Source organism: Capsicum annuum, chromosome 5, assembly GCF_002878395.1.
Source record: "Capsicum annuum cultivar UCD-10X-F1 chromosome 5, UCD10Xv1.1, whole genome shotgun sequence".
NCBI classification, from domain to species: Eukaryota; Viridiplantae; Streptophyta; class Magnoliopsida; order Solanales; family Solanaceae; genus Capsicum; species Capsicum annuum.
This window is the reverse complement of record NC_061115.1, coordinates 63,983,511-64,007,932: the sequence shown is the minus strand read 5'-3', so window position 1 is coordinate 64,007,932 and position 24,422 is coordinate 63,983,511. Positions and strand designations below refer to the sequence as shown.

General features: G+C 32.9%; 1 long non-coding RNA gene across 3 annotated transcripts in view; it reads left to right on the top strand.

Annotated features, from left to right (window-relative positions):
• The first annotated feature begins 2,879 nt into the window (after window positions 1-2,879).
• Window positions 2,880-24,422, top strand: part of LOC107870695 — a 43,369-nt gene continuing 21,826 nt past the window's right edge. Inside the window, exons 1-4 of one of the 3 annotated variants that reach the window (XR_001674282.2) lie at window positions 2,880-3,315; window positions 4,966-5,024; window positions 9,304-9,346; window positions 12,450-13,148. This is a non-coding gene — a long non-coding RNA (uncharacterized LOC107870695). Of the gene's footprint in view, window positions 3,316-4,965; window positions 5,025-9,303; window positions 9,347-12,449; window positions 13,149-24,422 lie in introns of those variants that run through there. The other 2 variants (XR_001674281.2, XR_001674279.2) reach the window with 2 other exon arrangements.

The following is a 24,422-nucleotide window of genomic DNA, read 5'->3' as shown; positions in this document are numbered from 1 at the left end:
AAGCTCCTTTGTATGGATTGAAATCAGCAAATTTTGCTCAGTTTTAACTTAGACAAAAAAATTCCAGCTTTCTAGTTTTTTCTCTCTTGTTCTCTCTTGGCTATGAAGAAGCCCTATAATTCCACAAGGGTTCTTGGGATTAACCTTCCTTCCAAGCTAAAGGTAAGTGAACAATTCATGAGTTTGTACTAAGGAAACTATGTGTTCTTCAAGATTAATTTCCGGACAGCCCTCCCTATAAGTTTGGGTAGTCCATTGTTCTTCGTTATTAAGGGATTTCTCTTTTCTCTTTTGGTGTATGTGTGAAGGGATTAAGATATTTAAGAGATACACATTAAGAGACTAAACTACCCAGGAGATTAAGATATTTAAGAGATACACATTAAGAGACTAAACTACCCAGGAAATCAAGGTATGGTTGCTATCCACTTTTGTCCTTTTTCCATATACATATGTTGGTACAAGATTGGACATATTTGGTTGCTATTAAATGACGATTGGGGTGTTTTTTTACAGACTATTTTGTGTGTTTGCATTGGGGGATGCTCGGTTTCAATTGGGGAAAGGTGTGATTAGTTTATATTGAATTATAGAAGATGGTTGCAGTGATACACCACCGAATTAGTAATTGTATACGTCAACTGCCCAATTTATTTTGCATGTTGTTTGGAGGGTGTAATGAAGATAAGGTAGTTTTAGTGATCTTACAAGGACATGTATGGTATGTGGGTGTAATTGGAGAAGAAAAGAGTTAAAATAACACCCTTGATTGATATATTACGTGTTTACTGGCCGGTTACTATTTTGGTGAAGTTCAGTATCTCAAATGCGTTGATTAGTTGCTAATACTAGTTTACCATATATTCTATTGTAGATAAGTAATCTAAGATGCGGGAAGTCAAGTCGGGTTACTTTCGGAGTTAAATAACCAGGTACGTAAGGCATGCTATATTTTTACTCTTTGACATGAAATCAGACATTTATAGCCAATGACCTTGTCCCCATTCTCTAACATATTAGAATGCCACCATATATTCTGATTATTAAACCGGCGCATCTATCTTCACAAGAAAATTTCAGGAGTTCTCCGGTTGTTCAAATAAGATCCATGTGTTATTTTCACCTCTTAAACACTTTATTTGCATGCCAACAGCTCCCTACCTCATTGTAGTTGAATTAAGTGTCCATTTATATGTCTTAGATAATTAAATTATTGGTTCATGAAAGCATAATTTCATGACAACCAAGGTAACAATATCAAATGCTAAATAAACTAACACAAATCTATAAAACGAGTGGCGGCTCAGGGGCATAACCCTAGCATGGGCCAATCTCGATAACTTTATTATATGGGTGGCAGCTCAAGGGCATACATCTAGTATGGGCCGATCTTTATCCTTATATGTAGGTGGCAGCTCAGGGACGTAAGCTTAGCATGGGCCGATCCTAGTTTATCTGTTTGCCACTGATCAGCTGGTCATTTTCATTATATATGGCTTACAAAGATTATGAAATAAGAAAGGTAATGAAACAAAAAAAGGAACGTAATGTACGTAGTCCCACAAGTATATTTAAAGATGGTCTACTAGTACTACTTATGCACTTGTATCTGATTTCTATTGAGCCTTTGTATAATGTATTGTTACTATTCCGCCTTGCATACTCAGTATATATTTTTGTACTGATTCCCCTTATGGGGGACCTATATTTCATGCTACAGGCACAGGTGCTTCGATAAACGCACCTCCTCAGTAGGAGTCCAACATATCTAGCTGCTATTGGTGAGCTCCAGATTGCTTCGGATCTTTTCGAGTCTGTTCCATATATTTTGGTATTGTGCAATAAGTCAAGAGTAGGGTGGGGGTTTGTCCCGACCCTAACTAAGTCTATGTATCTTTTAGAGTCTTTGTATATTAATGTAAAGTTATGGTAGTGTCTTGTCTCTAGACGTGGTGGCCCAAATGGTCAAGTATTGTATATATCAGTTTGTGCTTGCATGTGTAACTATTCTCATCGATACATAATATTATGTTTTTCAGAACCTTTGGTTGTCATAGTTACATGCATGGGAAGTACAAGGTTATGAATGGGTTTTCTTTGGCCTTTACGGCTATGGGTGCCTGTCCGCCGCAATAGGATTTGAGGCGTGACAATTTGGTAGGCCCATTCAAGTAGCACTTCAGATCACGGATGGACATTAGTCCATCTATAATGACTACAATGGCTTGAGTTGTAGTCAGTGTTGACACCCAATTTTGGCTCTCCATTCTTGAAATTAACTCATTTAGGCATCTTAATTGTAATGGCACAAACTGTAATTTTTCACTTATTTTTTTGCAATTGTTAATAAATTATTGATAATCATCATTATTTATAATTTTTACTAATTTATTGTCATATTATAATTTTACCTAATGTATTGATAATTATCCTTAATTTCATAAATATTTGAATTTTTATCAATTTATTATCATTTTAATATTTCCTCACAGTTAATTACACGTAAATTTTTTTACATGTTATAATTTTAATTTTTTATAGAATAATACATTTTTAAAGATAATTATATCTGTTATTTGAATTTTTTTGTAATTTTATATGGACATTCATATTTTTGCACATTATTTAATATAGTTTGCAAACGAAAATCTTGGCTCAATTATTTTAATAAACAGAGTAACAAATAAGTCAAGTCATAGTTTCATCATTTTTTAAAAGGTGACATCTAAGGTGATGAGTTGAGATTTTTATTTTTTAGATAAAGAATTAAAAGAGATGGAAAGATCCATTGGACAATGACCTACGGTCTAAACCGTGTATTAAGGGGACAAAGAGATTTAGGTTATTATATTTTGGTTTAAAGGGGGACTCCTTTTATTTATAAATATTTTGTTGGTTATTTATTTCTTGACACACAATACAAAAATATGGAAAATATACATAATTCACCCAAACCCCACATCAGATTTTTCCCATTCTTTCCCACATATGCCTCTTTCTATATTTCTCTCTTCTATTTTTACTGCCGGCCGATTCACTGCCACTAGAGCTCCATCGGATTCCTCCACCACCACGCGCCGCTGCTTCCCTCCTTCCTCTTCTCACCGGAGGTGATAGTCGACGAGCGACGAATGGAACACCACGACCAACCCTAGTGCCTTCTCCCTTCTTTCCTCTTTCTCTTTTTCTTATTTTTGTTTAAGCCTCTCCAGAGTTGGTCACTGGTGGGTAGGCCTATGGTCAATCCATCCGCTGCCCTCTTCCATTCTCCAATTATTACTAGCAGATCTGGTCGGAAGATGCTTCACTCTGGTGGTATCTTTTTCTCTACATATATTATTGTTATTATTTTTATCTTATGCTTTACATTCTTGAAACTTGTAGATTAATTTTTTTCACATGTTATATATGTTGTACGCAATTTCTTTCTAGTTCCAACTTAGTTTTACTAAGAGTAGAATTGTTATCTTATTAGTAAGAATACCAATATAATTGTCCATTACACTTTTTGTCTAGCTGGAAGTATAGTATTAGTCTTAGTGAATATTAAACAGTGTCCTTGTCAATATTTAAGTCTTTATTTCAAACAAATTAGTGAACTACAATAGCTTCAACTCCACTGGAAACAACGAGCCATTACCACTTTGTTTATTATTTTTTTCAGATCTAGCCGATAATACTCTTACAGAGCAAAATATCACATTGTAGTTTAAAGTTATTCCATTTCTTTGTTGAATTATTGTTATGTCTCTTTCATTGAGTTGCTTGTGATATTTTGTTCCATATTTTAAATTGATATTTTTAAATTTTCTTAGGACTAATAATGTTTTCCGACTTTTTTCGTGAATGTCTCTGTTTCTTATTTTTTTGCTAAGTTGGATTGTTGACTCTAGTTGATATTTATTAAAACTTTTGTTTAATAGCTTACTGTTATTCTGCTTTAGTTTATGTTAATTATTATATTGGTAAGTTTTCTTGTTTGTTAAGTTTTGTTTCCATTCATTGATTTTGATTATCCTATTTAGTTGTGATGTCTCAATTGTTATTTTGATTAATTTATCCTTGTTGTTAGTATTAATTTGACATAGCCAATGAAAAAACATTTCATTGATTTTTGAGGCCTCCGTAGATAAAACGATGAATTTTACATATACACATACATAAAAAAAAATCTGGGCAATGATTAAATCTTTTTAATTTTTTAAAACTTTAAATGAGCCCACTTTTAATGAAAATTTTATTTATTATATACAAATATGTACACATAGTTCTTAATCTGTCTTGATATTTTACTAACATCTTTACCAGGAATATTTATACAAGTTCTCAGAAATACCTGTCGGAAATGACATTCAAACAAGAGCTTGAATTTTTGTACTTTTACTTTTTGCATTCTTACACTTGTACAAATATCATCATATTGAAAATTTTATTTTGAGGCATTGGGTGGGGATGTTTTTACTTACACACTATCCATCAAGCATTTAGGAAAATTTAGGCCGTTAATATTTATATTAAACATAATTTAGATATTTAATCAAATAATTTTCACTTTTTACATTAAAAAAATATTACGTAGTTTTTTCTGTAGAATAATTTTTCTTTATTCTAACTTGTCTTTACATACATATTCATATAATTTGTTTATATATATATATATATATATATATATATATATATATATTTAGAAACACTAAGTTTTTTTCTTTTTCTCTTTTAATAAACCTAAGTCTTATCGGGAACCACATTTTTGGATTCTGAAGGGTGTCTAACCCCTTCTCTTCGGAATAATTTAAACTCTTACCTAGAATTCAAACTGGTTTTGTAGATTAAATAAAATCATATTTGCTAAAAAATAAATATGTTTTCTATTTTTTTCTTAAAAAAAATTGGTGGCGACTCTGTATAAATTAATTGTTTTAGAGTCCATAAGGCCGTGCTTGTTTTAACCTTAGATAAAAACAGGGTATGACAGTTTGGAGACTCTGCTGGGGAGTACAAGGTTCTAACCATTACAGACTTAGGTAAATATTTATATTTCTTATACACTATTATTTATTTTTCAAAATTTGTCTTGATTTATCTTATTTGTGTGGCATAAATTATTTATTTTCTATTATTTTATGTAAATTATTTATTAATTTATTGCTTTATATAAATTGGCATTCCGTTCATAGTTTCTCTACTCCGAAAAGATGAGACTCACATACATTGTACATGCAGATTATACATTGTACTTTTCCAAAATTCTTTCAAATAACCTTACTTTAGTGAGTCGGCACATACATGAGGTGAGCGGGAGTTTTACTGTCATGGGATCACGTGCCTTCTCATATAGGAAATTCAAGTCTATGCCTATTAACTCAGTCAACGTAGGATATAGCTAAAATAACACCTTTTTAGGTGCATGCATCATTGGTCAACTTTATATCCGAAGGGTTCAAGACCTAAGTGACACATTATTATAGTCTTTGTACATACTTGAAATATTATTGTCTCTACACATATTTATTTTCTCTAAATCAATTATACATGAATGGAAAGGTGCTATTTAACCTTTATTTTGCATGGTAGATCAGTTAAAAGATGCACCTTAGCAATGTTGTCGATAACCGCGTGTAAGTCTGAACTATGTTTTGACTTGATTCTTGTCCTAAAAAGATACATAGGCAACCCTACATTAGGGTTTGGTGTCTTAACTATTATAGAATAATTTGTTCGATATTTAAATAGGGGAAATTTTCTGGAATAGTTCAAGGACGCTTTTCAAAGGTCTTCAAGAGCGCAAATCAAATGCTCTTTAAATCCAAATATCATTGACATTAGTGCTTAGCTGACCTACCTGCAGATCCTCACTAAATTTTATTCGAGAATACCTATCATCTTCTTTCGAATATTGTAAACCTTTAATTTTGTGGTGTATCAATCCTTACTCTCAAAAGCGAGGGTTCAACATTTTTTCAGTAAATAACAATTCTTCCAACTGCGTAGAAATAATGACATAACTTCTTCAATCTCTAACCTTTTGAATCTTGTTAACACACTAAAGTATTCAAAGTTATCGCTATGGTTGACATTTATTCTTTCGATCATTTGATCAGAACAATATTGAAGTTAAAAGTAGTTCTTTCCTCGTCCTCTTTCATATTATTTTCAAGGATGACTGTCATTGTTTTACCATCATACATGGCATGTACTATTTCACAAATTTTTCTGAACTACACAGACCTAATTCTTGGTTTCACAAGATACATAGGCAACCATCATTTGGGCTCAGTCTCATTGTTTTAGAAAAAATAATAAAATTTTGACTTAGTTGGTATCAATACAGTTAGGAGTCTGCATGAGGAAGAACAAACTAATATGATGTAAAGGATCAATTTAATAGTAAACCATAGATTCTTTTACTACCTTTTATCACACCTAAATAACACTAAAAAAATTCTCTTGCATACATTTAAGAGATGAATGAAACCAACCTCATCATTTCATGTGAAATGTGTGGAGATCTTTAGTTTAATTTATTGCATTGAATTGTTGATCTAAAACTTGACCTAAATGTCTTCTGAAGCAAAATTCTGAGTTATACTTGGTTTAAGAAGGGACCGTAGGCCTTATTTGACCCAATTGTCCCTTTCATAGCCCACCAAATGAAATTAATCCCAAGTATCCCCTCTTTTAAACCTAAAATCATTTTTTGGACAACCGCATCTGTGCCTATACCCTTTTGAGTGCTTCCTTGCATTATCCCTCTCTTGGCCCTACCTCATTAAGCACACTAAATCCGTGAACATTACGTACAAAGATTCAAGATCAAAGACACAAACTGAAAAGAATATATTGTCCCAAATGAACAAAAATGAAAAAATGACTTCAAAAGAAGCAAATCCCCCACAAAAAAAAAAGAGAAAATAAAAAAATATATATAGTTTCTTGAAAAAAAAGGAAAAGCTCCAACATAAGATTTAAAAGAAGTCGAAGCAAATACAAAATAAGGGGCAATGCAACACAACTAAAAAGATCACACGTCAAAGCACAAATACAGTGAAATGCTCATTGAGGAATTAATCACTTTCACATAAAATATTATCCTACCGTACCCAAACCACATTAAATGTCGATAACAAGTCCTCCAACATCCTATTCCAAGTTTCCTCACATTAGTGGATACTTACATGAAGGTCAAGCATATGATATCATAATTGCGTAAATTGAATTTTCTTCTGAGTGTGAGTGTAGTTCTCTAAACGTCCCCAAATTCTAAAAGAAAATTGATTAGATATGTGCAAAATTGGACTTTCTTTATGGAGAGGGTACTTCAAACATACGAATAAGCTTAGCTCAAAATCTTTGTTTGAAGCAAGATGAACAAATCTTGTCGATACTTAGGTCTGCTTGAGGTACCACTTTAAACTGTAGGAGTTACCCTAAAGTTGATCTCAATTAGTTGGAAAGGAGATGGCGGAATTCATATGCACACTACTAATTATTGGTACCAACATAAATCAAGACACGATTGTGCTTTCTTCATCTTTCAATACTTTTTACCAAGAAAATTCAATTTTTTTCTTCTTTCTTTCTATTTTCAAGATGCCTAATTTCACATATGGGCATTTTTTCTTACCTTTCATTCAAGGGGTCCCACTTTCACATGCGTGTTTTTATACTTTTCATTCAAGACATCTCATTTTTTAAATACGAGCAGTTGGCTTTTTCTTTCAATAATATATCTGTGAATATCAACATTTTATTTTCAGTCAAGCATCCATCTTTGAGTATTTATTTAAATTTTTATATCTCCACCAATCGAGAGGCTATTACATTTGTTCTTCCAGTCTTGAGCCTTTAACATTTTAATAGCTCCGCCAATCGAGAAAGATATTAGATTTTAGTCACCTCACTAGTTGAGAGGCTCAGTCTTCGTAGACAACCGGAGAAGACATTCAATATCAGTCTCCATAGGAAATTGAAAGACTTCATACATATTTTCAAGAGTTTTTTCAAGAAGACAATATCAAAATAAATCATACACTGGCAAATTTTTGGAATTGCCTCAAAATTTATCCTATTTTCTCTTTTTGAACTATATCGACCTGATTCTCATGGTAGTCGAGATATATAGGAATCTCTATACAAAGTTCGATCATCACAACCCCATAGACATTCTTTCTCCCCAATAAGTACACAATCTTGAATTCCACAACATATCACAACTCGATACTGGGACAATTTTGAAAGAAACATCGGGAATATGCGAACACTTCCATTCCTAAATAATTTTTAATCAATAATTATTTTACATGGGTTTGTCCACCCTTAAATAGGACACCTTGGGCCATTCTTCCCTTTAATAAGACAGTTATGCATATTTTTAACCACCGCATGTCATTTTTAACTTTACTTGCACACCGCAATGCATTTATTTTATTATTTAAGCATTGTATGTCATATTTCTCTTTACCTAAACATATCGCAATATATTTATTTTATTATTTAAGAACTGTATGTTATCTTTCTCTTTACTACTTTTTTTCATAATTAATTAAGCAATTCAAGTTGTCTTTTAAATTTCTCAAAAGAATAAAAAAAAGAAAAAACCAAGTTTAATTTTTTGTTTGTTTTTTATTGAGCACTACTTCTTAGTTTAAAGAATTTTGCAGGCATATAATTTATGAATAAATTGGATCTATCCGCCCTAAATTAGGACATATTGAATAGCGACTCTAAATTGTTGTTCGCTTGAATTTTAATCAAAAATATTTTTTTGTTGAGCAAAATTGGTTATACGCCAACGTTTTTGTCTGATGACTTCTATATCTCCTTCAAACAAAAAGAGGCAAACTTTTGACACCAAAATTTGGCTTTCCATGCTAAAGATTAATGCATTTAGGCTTCCTGATCGTTATATGACACAAACTATAATTTTTCGGACATTTTATGCAATTTTTGATAAATTATTTATAATCATCATTATTTTAAAATTTTTACAAATTTACTATCATATTTTAATTTTACATAATTTATTGATAATCATCCTTAATTTCATAAATTTTAGGATTTTTATCAGTTTATTATCATTTTAATATTTCTCCACAATCATCTGCATACGTACATAATGGAACGCTGCAATACTTTTTTTTTTACATATTGTAATTTTAATTGTTTATAGCATAATACATTTTTAAATATAATTATTTATGTTGTTTGCATTTTTTTGTAATTATATATCGACATTCATTTTTTTGCATATTATTTAATATTATTTGCAAATGATAATGTCAACTCGATTATTTTAATACGCAGAGCAACAAATCAGTCAAGTCAAGGTCTCGTCACTTTTTAAAAGGTAACACCTGAGGTGATGGGTTGAGGTTTTTATTTTTTCTGATAAATAATTTTTATACATTGGTTAAAAAATGAAAAAATCATAGGACAGTGACCAACGGTCTAATCCGTTCATTAAGAGGACAAAGGGATTTAATTAATTTATTTTTTTGTAAAAAGGGATACTATTTTTAATTATAAAAAAGGAGGGGGTTAATTCTTTTTTATCACACAATAGAAAAATACACAAAAGATACAAAATTCACACAAACCCCACATCAGATTTTTCCCATTCTTTCTCATACACAACTTTTTTTCACTTTCTCTCATTTTTTTCTACTTTCGACTGGTTCACTGCCACTGGAGCTCCAAAGGGATTCCTTCCCCACCATGCGCCACTGCTTCCCCTCTCCCTCTTATCGTCGGAGGTGATGGCTGACGAGCGATGAACGGAACACCACAACCCCTGCTACTGCCTTCACCCCTCTTTGATCTTTCTCTTTTTCTTATTTTTTTCCCCGTCTCATCAGAGTTGATCACCGGAGTGTGGGCCTCTGGTCAATCCATCCTCCTTCCTCTCCCTTTCACCCATTGTTACCGACAGATCTAGGCGAAAAATGCTTTACTCTAGTGGTATTTTTTTCTATGCATATTTTATTATTTTTATTTTTATCTTATGCTTTACTTAAAGATTTATTTTTATCACATGTTATATCTGTTGTACGAAATTACTTTCTACTTCCAACTTAGTATTACTGAGAGTAGAATTTTATACAAATATAAAAGTACATTACACTATTTGTCTAGATGGAAGTATAGTATTATTTTTAGAGGATATTATACAGTGTTTCCTGATCAATAATTAAGTCTTTATTTTTAAACAAATCAATGAACTAGAATAGCTTCAATTCTACTAAAAACGATGAGCCATTACCATTTTGTTTATCATTTTTTTCAGATCAAGCCAATAATACTCTAGCAAAGCAAAATATCACATCATAATTTCAAGTTATTCCATGTCTTTGTTGAATTATTGTTACATTTTTTTTTGAGTTGCTCATGATATTTTGTTCCATATTTTAAATTGATTATTTTAAATTTTTTTGGGACTGATAATGTTTTCGGACTTTTCCTATGGCTGTCTATATTTCTTGTTGTTATGCTTAGTTGGACTGTTGACTCTAGTTGATATTTATTAAAAATTTTCTTTAAAAGATTGTTGTTGTTCTGGTTTAGTTTGGTAAGTTTTCTAAATAAACTAAAATCAACTAGAGTCAACAACAGAGCAACTAAAAATTTGCTTTTAAAACATATATTGGTATGTTTTCCTGCTTGTTAAATTTTGTTTACATTCATTGATTTTGATTATCTTATTGAGTTGTGTTGTCTCAATTGTTATTTTGATTAATTTATCCTTATTGTTGGTATTAATTTTACATAGCAAATGAAAAAAAAATTCATTTATTTTTTAGGCCTCCATAAATAAAAAAGACAAATTTTACATATTCAAATATGTAACAAAAATAAATTTTGAGCAATGCTGAAATATTTATAGTTTTTAAAACTTTATTTAAGAATGCTTTTAATAAAAATTCTACTTTTTATTTAAACATATGTACATATAATTTTTGATTTATCTTGATATGCTACTAATATCTTTACCACAAGTATTTGTACAGGTTTTCAGAAATACCTGTCGAAAATGACATTCAAAGAAGAGCTTAAATTTTTATACTTGTACTTTTTACATTCTTACACTTGTATAGATATCATCATATTGAAACTTTTATTTTGAGGCGTTGGGTGAGGATTTTTTTACTTACACAGTATCTATCACGTATTTAGGTAAATTTAGCCTGATGATATTTATATTAAAATTTATTTAGATATTTAATCAAATAATTTATACTTTTATATTAAAAATATAAAGTAGTTTTTTTCTTTCGAACAATTTTTCTTTATTAAATCTTGTATTTACATTCATATTTCAATACTTTTGTTTATAAATATATTTTACGACAGCATACACATTATATTGTTTCAATAAATATTTTATATCTATATTTACAGACATTGTTTTTTCTATTTTTCTCTTTTAATAAACCTAAATCTGGCAGGAAACCACATTTGTGGATTCTGAAGGGTGCCTAACCCCTTTCCTTCAAAATAATTTGGACCCTTACCTAGAATTCAAACTGATTTTGTAGATTAAACAAAGTCATACTTGTTAAGCAAATAAATAGGTTTCCTATTTTTTCTTAAAAAAAATTAGGTGGCGACTCTTAATAAATTAATTCATTTTATAGTCCATAATTTCGGGCTTGTTTTAACCTTAGGTAAAAATAGGGTATGATAGTCGATTCTTCAGAGATGCATAATCAGGGTTTTTAGGCCGAAGTGCCCATTCTCAGTTAGACAGAACTTTTGGATAGAGCAAGATGCTCGGGGCTTGTTATAATTTTGCAGCTATGGATCATTTCTTAAGTGAGTATCCTTAACTTAGGATGATTCAACCAACAACATAAAGTGTTTAATAGATTAGATCAGTACCACCACCAGTGAAAGGTGGTGTTCAAGGTTGTAGAGGTAGTCCCCAGGGTTTTAGATGAGGTCCTCAGGCAGGTACGATAGGATGTTGGTTAGGTGCCTAATTTAAAAGTAGACATGGTCAGTTGTATGTTATACCTAGTAGTCAAAAGGCAGAGTCTTTGAATACAATTATTACATGCATGATTTTAGTATGCAATCAGTAAGATATTGCTTTATTCAACGTGGGATCCACTTATCAATATATTTATACTTATTATGCACCATAATTAAAGTTTTTTTGGGAGCCTTATTCTTTGTCACTGCGTGTATCTACTCCAGTTGGTGATTATTTAGAAGTGGATAGAGTTTATAAATTATGTTTTTTTATAGTTCAATAGTTTGATACTCGGGTTGACCTTATTATGCTAGATTTAGTGGATTTTGATGTGACTTTATGCATGGACTAGTTTTACCCATATCATGCGGTCATGGATTTCTTTGCCAAGATAGTTAGCTTAGCTATTCCTTGCATACCCTCTATTATATTATAGCATTATTTTAGCCATGAACTGATGGGGATTATTTCTTATGTTCAGGCTAGGAGATTGCTATCAAGGGCTTACAAGATTTATCTTTGTTATTTTTGTGATATTAGAATAGAGAGTCCTTTACTTGATTTTGTTCCTATTCTTCTTGATCTTTCAAATATTTTCCATATTAACCTACCTATCCTTCTTCCTAAGCATGATATTGTTTTCTATTGATCTTGAATCATGCAGTTGACTTATTTCCATGGAAGCATACTGTATTGCTTCTGTCACTCTTAAGGATTTGAATTCTCAACTTTAGGATCTTTTACCTAAGTGTTTTCTTAGGTCGAGTGTATAATTTTGGGGTACTCATGTTTTGCTTGTGAAGAAAAATCATAGTTCCATGCATATGTGTATTGACTACAGGCAGTTGTATAGGGTAACTGTAAGGAATAAATATCCTATTCCTTCTATTTATGATTTATTTACCATCTTCAGAGTGTGCAGTGTTTTCTATGATTGACATGAGATTTGGTTACCACCAGTTAATGATTCAGGCAGAGGATATTTATGAGAGAGCCTTGAAGACTCAATACAGTCAATATATTTTTTTGGTGAAGTCTTTTGGGTTAACTAATGCCCCAGCCGCAATCATGGACTTAATTAATCATGTCTTTAAGACCTTATTGATCTTATTTATGAAACACATTATATATGATGTCATTGTTTATTCAAGGAATAGAATGAAGCATGAGTATTAATTTAGGATTGGTCTCTAGACTTTAAGAGATCATAGGAGCTTTCCCAAATTCTGAAAGTGTGAGTTCTGTTTAGTTTGTGATATTCCTTTGAAATCTATTATCTAAGGATGGGATTATTGTGGATCTGAAAAATATATAGGCTATTTATGATTTTTCCATACCTATATCTTAAATTGAGGTTTGCAATTTTTTTTGATTTTATAGGCTAATACATGTAGGATTTTGAGAGATGTTCTACTATTGTAGCACATATGACCAGATTAACTCAGATCGAATTTTTTTTTCAGTGGGTATGTAAGTATGAGTTGAGATTCTAGAAGATTAAGTGTGGTTTTTCTCGTACTTCCAAAGGTTTCAACAGTATCTGGCTCAATGTAGATTGATGACTAAATTGGTGCATTTCATCCCAATTTAGATTTTCTCTAGCTTTGTGAGGTCAGCCTATATCTGTGTTTGGTAGATAATTTGCCTTTATCGAGTACCTATGTCCATTATTTCAGATAGAGGCTCAGTATTCACATCCATAGTTCAAAGGATATTTTAGGAGGAGTTTGGTACTCAGGATGATCATTACACCACATTCCACTCCAAGATCGATGATTAGTGGGAGAAGATAATTTAAGTTTTTGAGGATTTGCTTTATGCATATGTGATGGATTTGCTCTGGCACCATTTTAGGCATTGTATGACAGGTGTTATTGGCCTTCGATTCATTGGTCTGACACTGCTGAGGTTATTCCACTTAGTAATGATTTATTTTGTGAGTTTTTTGATAGGGCGTGAGTGATTTAGGATATTCTACAAGCATCTGGCAGAAAAGTTATGCTGACCAAAAACTTTATGCTTTAAAGGTTGTAGTTAGTGACCAGGTTTTCCTTTTAGAATCTACCATGAAGTGTATGATGAGGTTTAGGAAGAGGGTCAATCTTAGCTCTAGGTATGTTGGGCCATTTAAGATACTTCAGATAGCTAGATAGTTATCCTATGAGTTGGCCTTTCCATTGGAACTTTAATTTGTTCACCTAGTATTCCATGTATCCATGTTTTAGTGCTACATTATTGATGAGTTACTATGCTTCGGTGGAACTCGTTTCAATTAAACGATAGATTAACCATCCTGGAGGAGCTAGTTTTAGATTAGCCAGGGATGTCAGGTTGTTTCACTCTAGAGAGATTCCAATGGTTAAGGTTCAATAAAGACACCGTCAAGTTGATAAGGATACCCTGGAGATAGAGAGTGAGAAGCAGGACCAATATACCCACCTATTTGAGCTTTCAGGTACATTTTGATCTTTTACTTTCACAAAGAAAAGTCCTTTTAGTAGTGGAAATTTATATGACCCTCTAGGTCATTTTTTGTATTTTTGAACTATTTTAATCTTTTGAGATTTCTAATAATTTCCCCAAGTCATTTATGATTTCCCAGAGCCCACAGTGTTGTTACCAGTAAGTTTAGTTGATTTTTAGAGTTGAATTCTTATTTTAAAGTTTTTCTATTAAGGGTGTAACACCCCGAATATGGTAGCCTATGACCCCGAAGGAATACAAGCAAACCCATGACTAATATCTGTAACTAAGCACTGAATAATATATTGAAATTATACGGAATACGTAAAAGCTGTAAGGCCATAAGGTTCAAAACTGAAAGTGGTATAGCAATACCAAAAAAAATCTGAAATAACTGTTTGACATGCTATAGTCTGAAAGCCTCTAAACTTTCTGAATAAGGAGTTGATGGGACATGTCCCCAACAAACTCTGACTACTGAAATAAACTAAAAACTTAAATATTAATGTGATAATCAAGTCCTCGAAGGATGAGGACTCATTGCTAACTCTGATCGCTGAACTGTGATGCTACTGGTTCTAAGGAGCTCATGCTTCTAAACCTATGGTATAAGACCCCATAGTGGAAATGCATTAGTACTTTGAATATACTGGTATGCAAGTGAGGTAGGCTGAATGCTAATGGTTCATATGCATGAACAATACTAACTAACTGACTAATATGAACTTAAGAATACATACATGACTACGTAACTGTAATTGAGATCTTGATAGGACTGAATACTGAGTTTTGACTACTGAGTTTACTGATATAGATATCTTAGTCACTGATGAGTGTGAAAGACTAATACTGTATTACTGAATACTGAGGGACTGATACTATGTTACTGATACATGAATAACTCTGTCTTATAGTTTTGATTATGAAGAACTGGTCTTGTTGATTGTATCTAACAGTCCTGAAGATGAATAATATTAACATGAGTTTTGAGAACTGATATAACTGATAATATGAGTAACTTTTTGAATATGATGGAACTATCTAAGTTCTGTACTATATTTAAATTGATTGTATCTGTCAGTCCTAAAATCTGAAGAACTATCTGAGTTCTTTTATTAAGATTGAGACTGTAACTGAGACTGTGGAAAGTAGTCATCTAACCGACATTCCCCAATTATGCTATAAAAGCTGAGCTGGGGTCCAATCTATACCCTAATTAGAAGGGTGTCAATACCACGCCACTGGTAAGGACAATATGTGAGTAACCCTTATATAATATATTAATTGAGCGACAATGGTGGGAACCCTCACATAACAGGTTAAGCCACCTTATCTACCCTCATATAGTAGGCTATGATGTCTCAACCTATGCTTGCTACATAGTTCTGGAATGCAAGGATTGCTTCTAGAAATCACACCCTCGTATAATAGGTGAGCTCCCATCCTTGGGTTCACTCGGTGCTAATTCCTACTCCCATCTGAATGAACACTGAACATGATTTACTAAAATAAACTGAGCATGGATTGAGTTATTGAATTTCCGTGGCTGAAGAAATACTACTAATATTTAACAACTGACTAAGTCATGAGATCATGGAGATTTTTGTTGAGTCATAAGTCTATCTGAAGTCTACTAGTTCATAGCATGACTAAAAGTATCATGAAAACATGTCATGGATCTAGGCACACAACTAATATTTCGCGTACAAGTACCCCCATAACTCGATAGAAGGAAACTGACATAGCATGATTTACTTGAAGACTTGACTAACATCATAATACATACTACATTCATAGGATCATTTTATAAAACACGTAATAGGCATGAACTTGTATGTACATGGGGATTTCATGATATCATGCTAGTTAGACAATATTCCTTCATCTAGGCATTTAATCAAACATATAACAGGCATAGTACATGTAAACATCATATTATAACAATTAAACATCATGGTTCACTTCCAATTTCATCATACAAGGTTTTAGTCATGAGATTTCGTAAATCTTTATCTATACTAATCAACCCACATGGAATTTATCATCAAATCATGGAATAGAAATCAACTCCTCATTTATCTACATGAAAGAGAACATACAAAACATGAACATATGAAGAAAATTCATAACTTGTAGTTGAAAAGGGATTCTTGGACTTCATGGATGAAAGGATCCCATGAATGAACGCTATGAATACCTTAGTTCATGATTCTACGAAGATTGACGAGAGATTCTTGAAATTTGATGGTGAATTCCCTTGGAATTGAACCTTCTATGAAAACCCTAGGGCTTATTCTTGATAGTTTTTAGAGTAATTGAGTATAAACTGCTGAATTATATCCAAAACTCATGTTATAAGGCTTATATAAAATGAAAAATTGACCCTTTTAACCCTAGGACATGTATTTAATTTCTGAGAAAATTTCCTCATTTTCATCATTGGCGCAACGCGCCACTATCGCGCCAAGTCACTCGAACTGGACATTTGGGAATCTGCATGGTGGCGCAATGCGGAGCTATCTCGTTGCCACCTTTTTTGAGATGTGGAAGTTTGGCATGACGTGCCACTATCGCAGAGTTGCAATGGAAATTGACAATTTCCATTTGAGCTATCTCTGTGACGTATTGAAGGCTCAGGTGATACACTGTCTCACTAAAAATGCTCTAACTCTTTACCCGAGTGTCGGATTTGGGCGAATTTGGTATCGATAGAAAGCTTATTGAATTTTCCAAATGAAAATAGTTAAAATATTCAAAAAACCACAACTATAAAAGTGGATTCATATTTCAAATAAAGCTTCTAACATTCTTAGGGAAATATTTCAAGCTAGGAAAAGTATAAGTATTACAATATCTCTCCCTTGAGAATATTCATCCTTGAATGAGACTAAGTGAGAGGGGAGAAGATAAACTAACGTACATATTAAACATGAATAACTGAAACATGATCTCATGACTGAAGAGATGAATCTAACATACTGAACATGCATGTCTGATGCATGACTGATAAGCTGAATTCATGCATATCTGATGCATAGATAATTAGCTTGTGAATACACGACAGAATGTTCTGATGAACTGAATTTCTCACAGTGAGAAGGTATGTCTGATGCATGATTACATAACAAAACTGGTATATGAATGCATGACTAAATATGCAGGAGTACTTAGTACCGAGTTTGTAATGGGGATTTGAGCATGAACTGAATACCAAGTTTGTGATGGTAGTTTGAACATGGAACTGAGTAAGTTTAAGAAAACTATTACGTGACTGAAAGGCACTGACGAACCCATGATTATGCTAGAAGTATGCATAAAGGGGACTTGAGAACATGACAGAGGCTGAAGTACCGAGTTGAGTTTGCACCTATCTGATTAGTTCATCTTAGGATGATTACATCTTTTCATAAGATTTTGGCTAGAGCACATAGCTTGGGATATGGAAACCAAACTATATGAATTTGTTTGTATAAGATAGCTGGGTAAGAAGATCATAACTTGATTGAGATTTGGAAAGATATTTTGATGCCTACTAACACCATTTAATATGAAATGACTAAGCCTCTTGCACTAAAACTAAGATTACTGAAAAAATTCATGAGGTGCTGAGCACGAATGCATAAACATACCGACTTATCTGATTAACTAGATAACTGATAGCTTAATACTAGGTATGAGAGACTAGTTTGTACTTAGTCTAAATAACTAGACTAAGTCTTTAAAACATTATGCATAGGAGATAATAATTGATTGGATAACATGAGGTAATTAGGCATGTATTTATGAAAATTATATTACCTCAAGAATGCTAGGCTAAGCATCTAATATTATTGGGAACATTTTGTAAATTGAGGTATTGAGGTACTACTGACTGAGTAACCGATAACTATAACATTGTCAAGCTATCTTGAAATTGGAATGAATTTCTGATAACTAACATTTAGACTGGTGCTGAAGTATTTGATTCTAAGACTGCATGCTGATTACTGAAACTGAACACTAAAACTAACTGAGATGGTAACTGAATTTGGATAGATGCATGATGAGGACTGATAGAAATCAAGGATTTGAACGTATACTCACACTATATACTTTTTCCCAACTTATAAATGCAATCTCTTGCTATTCACTTACTTGCATGCTACTACAACATTCAATCCTATCATTATAACTACACCTTCATGCAAAGTAAGCATGAAAAAATCTCCTTTGAAATTGAATCATTTACTCTCTATCTTCTAAGCAACTACTAATTACTACACTATTTTCACAAAAAGAGCTCATTGAATGGATACTGATTGAACTTGACACTTGAACTGAAGCCTGAGGATTAGAGTATTAATAACATAGATTTACCAAAATGGTTTGAACTGAGGATATACATGACATATCTAAGTTTCGCCGATCACTAGAATTGGAGCATGAGTCATGTGGACTGAACATACTGTAAAGCATAACATGAGTATGTGGGTCACGAGCTGCATGAGGGGAGTCAGAAATTTCTGAATTTGTGAGACGTAATTCATAACACTGAGGGAGCTAGAACTGAACTCCTTATACTGGGAACTGAAAGCGCACACAATACTTGGAAAGTGCATAAAAATAGGTTGTGTTCATGGAACTAATTCATATTGTAGGGTAAATTGGGACTCCTTATACAGGGAATGGAAACCATACATAATTTAAATAAAAATGCATGATCATAATTCGTGACCATAGAGTTGACATGCAAGGCTTGAGTGGATTTCGTGATAGCTAAAGTGCAATACTCTACACTAAGATAAGGATGGGTCCGAAATCGTCTTCCCTTACTGCTTTCTAGACTGGCACTACTACTAGAATCTGGGAGCCTCAACTGGTTCACTCGATCTATCACTTCCCCCTTGGATTTAAACCATCATCATAAGTCTGTAAACACTTTACTAAACTCTGAACTAAACCGCAATCATCGACACATACTTACACTTTGTTCGACACATGTTTGCCTTACTAAGCACATCATCTGGTTTTATTTCTTCATATACTTTTACATATGATTGCCTTACTAAACACATCATCTGGTTCTATTTCTTTATGTACTACTAAGATCACATCCACACCTTCAAGCCTAACGTCATGTCAATAAACTTAAATTCTTGCTCGCACTGTTCAAGCCTACTAATTTAACTTGGTACAACTATCCCCATAAATATATAATCTGTTCAACCTGGATCATGTTATACCAACTCTACTACTGCTGAACTTTTGAGTTCATTCTTCTAATTATATATATATATATTATCATAGAATTCAAAGAAGGGATCTGATGAAATATGAGTTCTCATGATCAAGAATAATAGTTGTACAACTCTGGAATATAACAGAACTGATGAGATACTTTTGAGCTTGTGGGCAATCCCATAACTGACTGTAGGGTCTGTCTGAGAAAGTCCTATCTCTAGGACTCGAGCTTCACTTCTTCTATTACCTTGAAAGTAAGGTAAAGTTGACATGCGTAAAGTATGATGAGAATCTATAAAAGTTTCTTAAAGATCCTTTCTATAGCACGATCTGAGATATGAAAGAAGGAAAACTATTTCTAAAATATCTCAAAGCCTCCTGCCCATAAGTGTGGTGCAAAACACCCACATGTATAAGAGTCTACTAGATGTGGCTTGTAGACTTCCTAGGACACTATTGAACCTTAGGCTCTGATACCAAGTTTGTAACGCCTCGAATCTGGTAAATCGGAATGCTACACGGTGCCTATGACCCCAAAGGATACAAGCTTAACTATCACTGATATCTGTAAATAAGCACTAAATAATACACTGAAATTATGAAGAATACATAAAAGTTGTAAGGCCATAAGGTTAAAAATAGGATAAACATCTGATAAAACAATGTCTGAAAGCAGTATAGCAATACTAAAACAAATCTGAAATAACTGTCTAACATGCTATAGTCTGAAGCCTCCAAACTCTTTGAATAAGGAGTTAATAGGACATGTCCCTAAATAACTCTGATTACTGAAATAATCTAAAAACTGAAATAGTAATGTGATCATCATTGTAATGCCCCACAAAATCCTCTTCTAGTCTAAGCCTTGGAGCGTATATTGGTAAAGCAAAAATCTGAATCTAAATGTTTCAGAAATATCCTCCAAAGTATGAAATACTTTGAATCATGTGGGAATTAATTTGACAATAAATTAAGATCATAGCGGTTCCCTAACTCATGGACGAGTTGAAAGCTTTCCTATCGTTCAATTTTTAGTGACCGTCAAAATTTGGGTCAAATTAAATTGACCATTAATCCTTATATATATCGAATTAGAGGACCTACTATATATCAAGTGAAATATCTTTGAATTATGTTTATAACGATACCAATTTTGTCCAAAACCAATATCTAAGCATAGAGTTATAATTATTGCACTCCAGCATGTCAGCCTGTAAAATCAGTGATGACCTTTTGTGACAACTCATCACAAGCCTGATGACCCATAAAAAAATGTCGTTACCTTAAGGCAGAAAGTCACAAAACCCACCCTTTTTGTGATGATAATTCATGACGGCCCGTCATAGGCCTGACAGCTTGTCACGGATGTCGTTAGCAATATTTTTCCAGCAATTTTAGAATATTTTTGCATGGGTATTTTGGTTTTTTCCCACCTTTTGGAAGCCTCTATAAATTTGGTAAACCTCTTCAAAAACCCTAATTTCATCAATTTTTTCTTCCAATTCTCTCAAAGGAAAATAACTAGGGTTTCATCAAGAGCCCTAATCTTCCAAAAATCAACCATAAATTCTTTAAGATTTCTTCAAGAATCAAGTTCCTCATAGTGTGGGCTTCAAGAACTATTAATTACAAGTGCAGATAGAGTCTCAAGGATTAGAATTCATCCAATTTCAAAGATTAAGGTATGTAGATGTTGATTCTTGGGTCCCTTTCATCCAAGAAGCTCAAGAGTCCTTTTTAAAACTAAAAGATTTTTATGTTTATGAGTTGTTAATGATTTGTATAAGTTTAAATTGATGTTTAATTTGTTTTTGAGTTTTGATTTATGATTGCCTATAAAATTTATGAGCTTTGACCCTAGTATGTGGAATTCATGTGATGCTTGTGATAGACCTTCTTGAAGTTATTTTCTATGTGATGTGTTCATGACTTTTCGGTGTAGAAATGGTTGAATAAGTGAAGCACATCCCCCATAGGTTTGATAAAGAGCTTAGGTGAAGCATAAGGTCCATTATAGTATGTTGAATAAGAAACCCAAATTGTGAGTTAGTTTGTGCTTAGTGTTTGATAAAATGCCCAAATGAATGAGGTATTCCATGGTATTAGGAAATTCCCAAATAAGTGTGAACCCGTGCATGTCTAGTGTTTTGTTAAAGGACCTTAGTGAACAAATGGAGAGGTGATAGGAGTAAATTCCCCAATTATGTGTGCTTGATATATGTTAAGCTTTTAATATATGCCAAGTGGTTGGTAAGTAAGTTATGACGTGATAGTGTGAAGTTTCCCCAAGTCATGTGATATCTAAATACATGTCAAGACTGATATAGGTATGAAGTACTTGATATAAGACTTTATTGAATGGAGTATGATCTAGTAGCATGTTTTCCCCTACGTTATTATATAATTATGATTTTGAGATCCCTGAAGTGACCACTCAATGACTGTGAAAATACTTTAATGATTATGAGATGCTTTGATGATTTTAATGATGTATGAATGGTTATGATGATATATGAATGAACGTGATGATGAATGAATGATTATGCTTTATTTTTATGTCATTGAGTCCTGAGGGAATTTATACCCAATAATAGAGTTGTTGTCTAGAGCCCGTATCAGTTTCTCAATAATTCCAGTTTAGCCATGATTCTCAGAACTCAGTGAATTATAGAACTCTGTATCCTAAGACAAGTGTAGAACTTAAGAAAGCTCAGTAATCTTAATTATCTTTGTAATCTCTGTATTGCTAGTAATCTAGCCTTCGTCCTATAATAATATCAGATCTAATAGTATTTAAGTGATGTAATTCTAATCTTAGAAGTGATTCTTGTAATCTATTCAAGATCTGTACCATCAGTCAGATACCTTGATTCGATCTCTTTTCCGTCAGATACAAAACTAAGTAATCTCAGCGTAGTTCAGTTAGATCTTTTGAGAAACATGATCAGTATCAAATTCAGCTAAATCTAAGTTTAGTTTAAGAATCAGATCAGTGTCTTTTGGATGGGAGTAGGATTCAGCACCGAGTAAACCCAAGGATTGGAACTCACCTGCTAGTAGAGGTTGTGATTCTTAAAAGTAATCCTTGCATTCCAGAACTGCGTAGCCAGCATAGGAAAATGACTCACCTATCAAGGAAGCTTGACATTCTATTGATGGTCACCACCAGAGAGCCTGACCTTAGACGAAAACTAATATATTTACCCATGAAATGGTATTGGCACCCTTCCAACTAGTGGTTAAGGTTGGACCCCACCTGGGGTAGGTTGGGGCATGTCAGTTAGATAACTACTTCATACAGTTTTAGATTCAGATTTAATCTCAGTTTTAAAATCAATCTTCAGAAGTCAGGACTGTCAGATACAGTCATCTATCTTTATAAAGAACTCACATAGTTTCATTGATTTATGAACTATCCCATTAGATAGGCTTGGTCTCATATACAGTTGTTTGATATCATATTCAGAGATATGCCACTAGACAGTCTTTATCACAGTATCAGATTTCTATTGAATATTTCTGTCGTCAGATTTAAATATAATCATATTTCTTAGCATTGATAAAGCTTCCAAAGTAATCGGTTAGAAAAGTTGATCTCAGTCTCAGACCATGTTGAGTATTCTTATTATCATATCTAGAGATCTCCTATCAGATAGGCATGATCTACATCTTAGATTCTATTAAGTACTTATGTTGTCAGATTCGGACATGATCATTCTTCTTATCATTGAGAATCGCTCTGGAATAATCTATTAGAAAAGTTGATCGCTAATTCTATCAGTTAAAAAAAGTAAGCTCAAAGTTCAGTCCTTGATGTAAGTACATCTAGATCCTCTGTTATCAGTATAAGATAAATCAGTGATTCCGTATCTCATTTATAATAGAGAGTTCATTCTGCAGTAAGGTGGTATCTAAGTTTTAGTATCTAGAGTTACGATTATTGTGTTCATGTTCTGTGGATTTTTGTATGTGTTCTCATGTGATATCTTCATGATTAGTCAGTTTAGATATTATGCATGCATGCACCCTTGCATTAGCCTACCCCATCTACATACTTAGTACATTTCTGTACTGACGCATTTGCGCTATGGTCTTTTATTTGACCCCATAGGTTCAGAGGCACAGGATCAAGAATATCTTCAGTATTTTAATCCTAGTCAGTAGCAGTAGCAGTGATTCCTCTTCTTTTGAGAATGAAGCTTAGTTTACTATTATTGCTTCAAACTTTGTTTATTTTTAGATGACGGAGTTAGTTGGGGACTTGTCCCATTAACTCTACAGTTCAGATAGTTAACAGGCTTTTTATATGGATGTATTAGAATTCAGTTTTCTATAGTATGAGTATTCATACATTTGTTGAACCTTATGACTAGCTTTTGCATTTATTATAGATATTATGCAGTGTATAGGTATGGATATTAGTAAAGGATTAGTTTGTGGTCTTTCAGGGTCATAAGCATCATATGACATCTCGGGATGAGATCTCGGGGAATTACAAACTTGGTATCAGAGCCTAAGGTTCAAGAGTGTCCTAGGGAGTTTGAAAAGCCATATCTAGTAGAGTCTTATGCATAGGTGTGTAGTGCGTCATATTTTTGTACAAGATGCTACGGGATGTTCTTAGGAGTAGTTCCTCTTCTTTCAGTGATCATTTCATGTGAGTGAGCATGAGCTCAAGTTGATCCTTAGTCTAATCCACTTCTTTATTCTAATTACAGAGTATGCCTCCTGATAGAGATTTTGTCCGTGGGTGGTGATCAACCTGCATAGC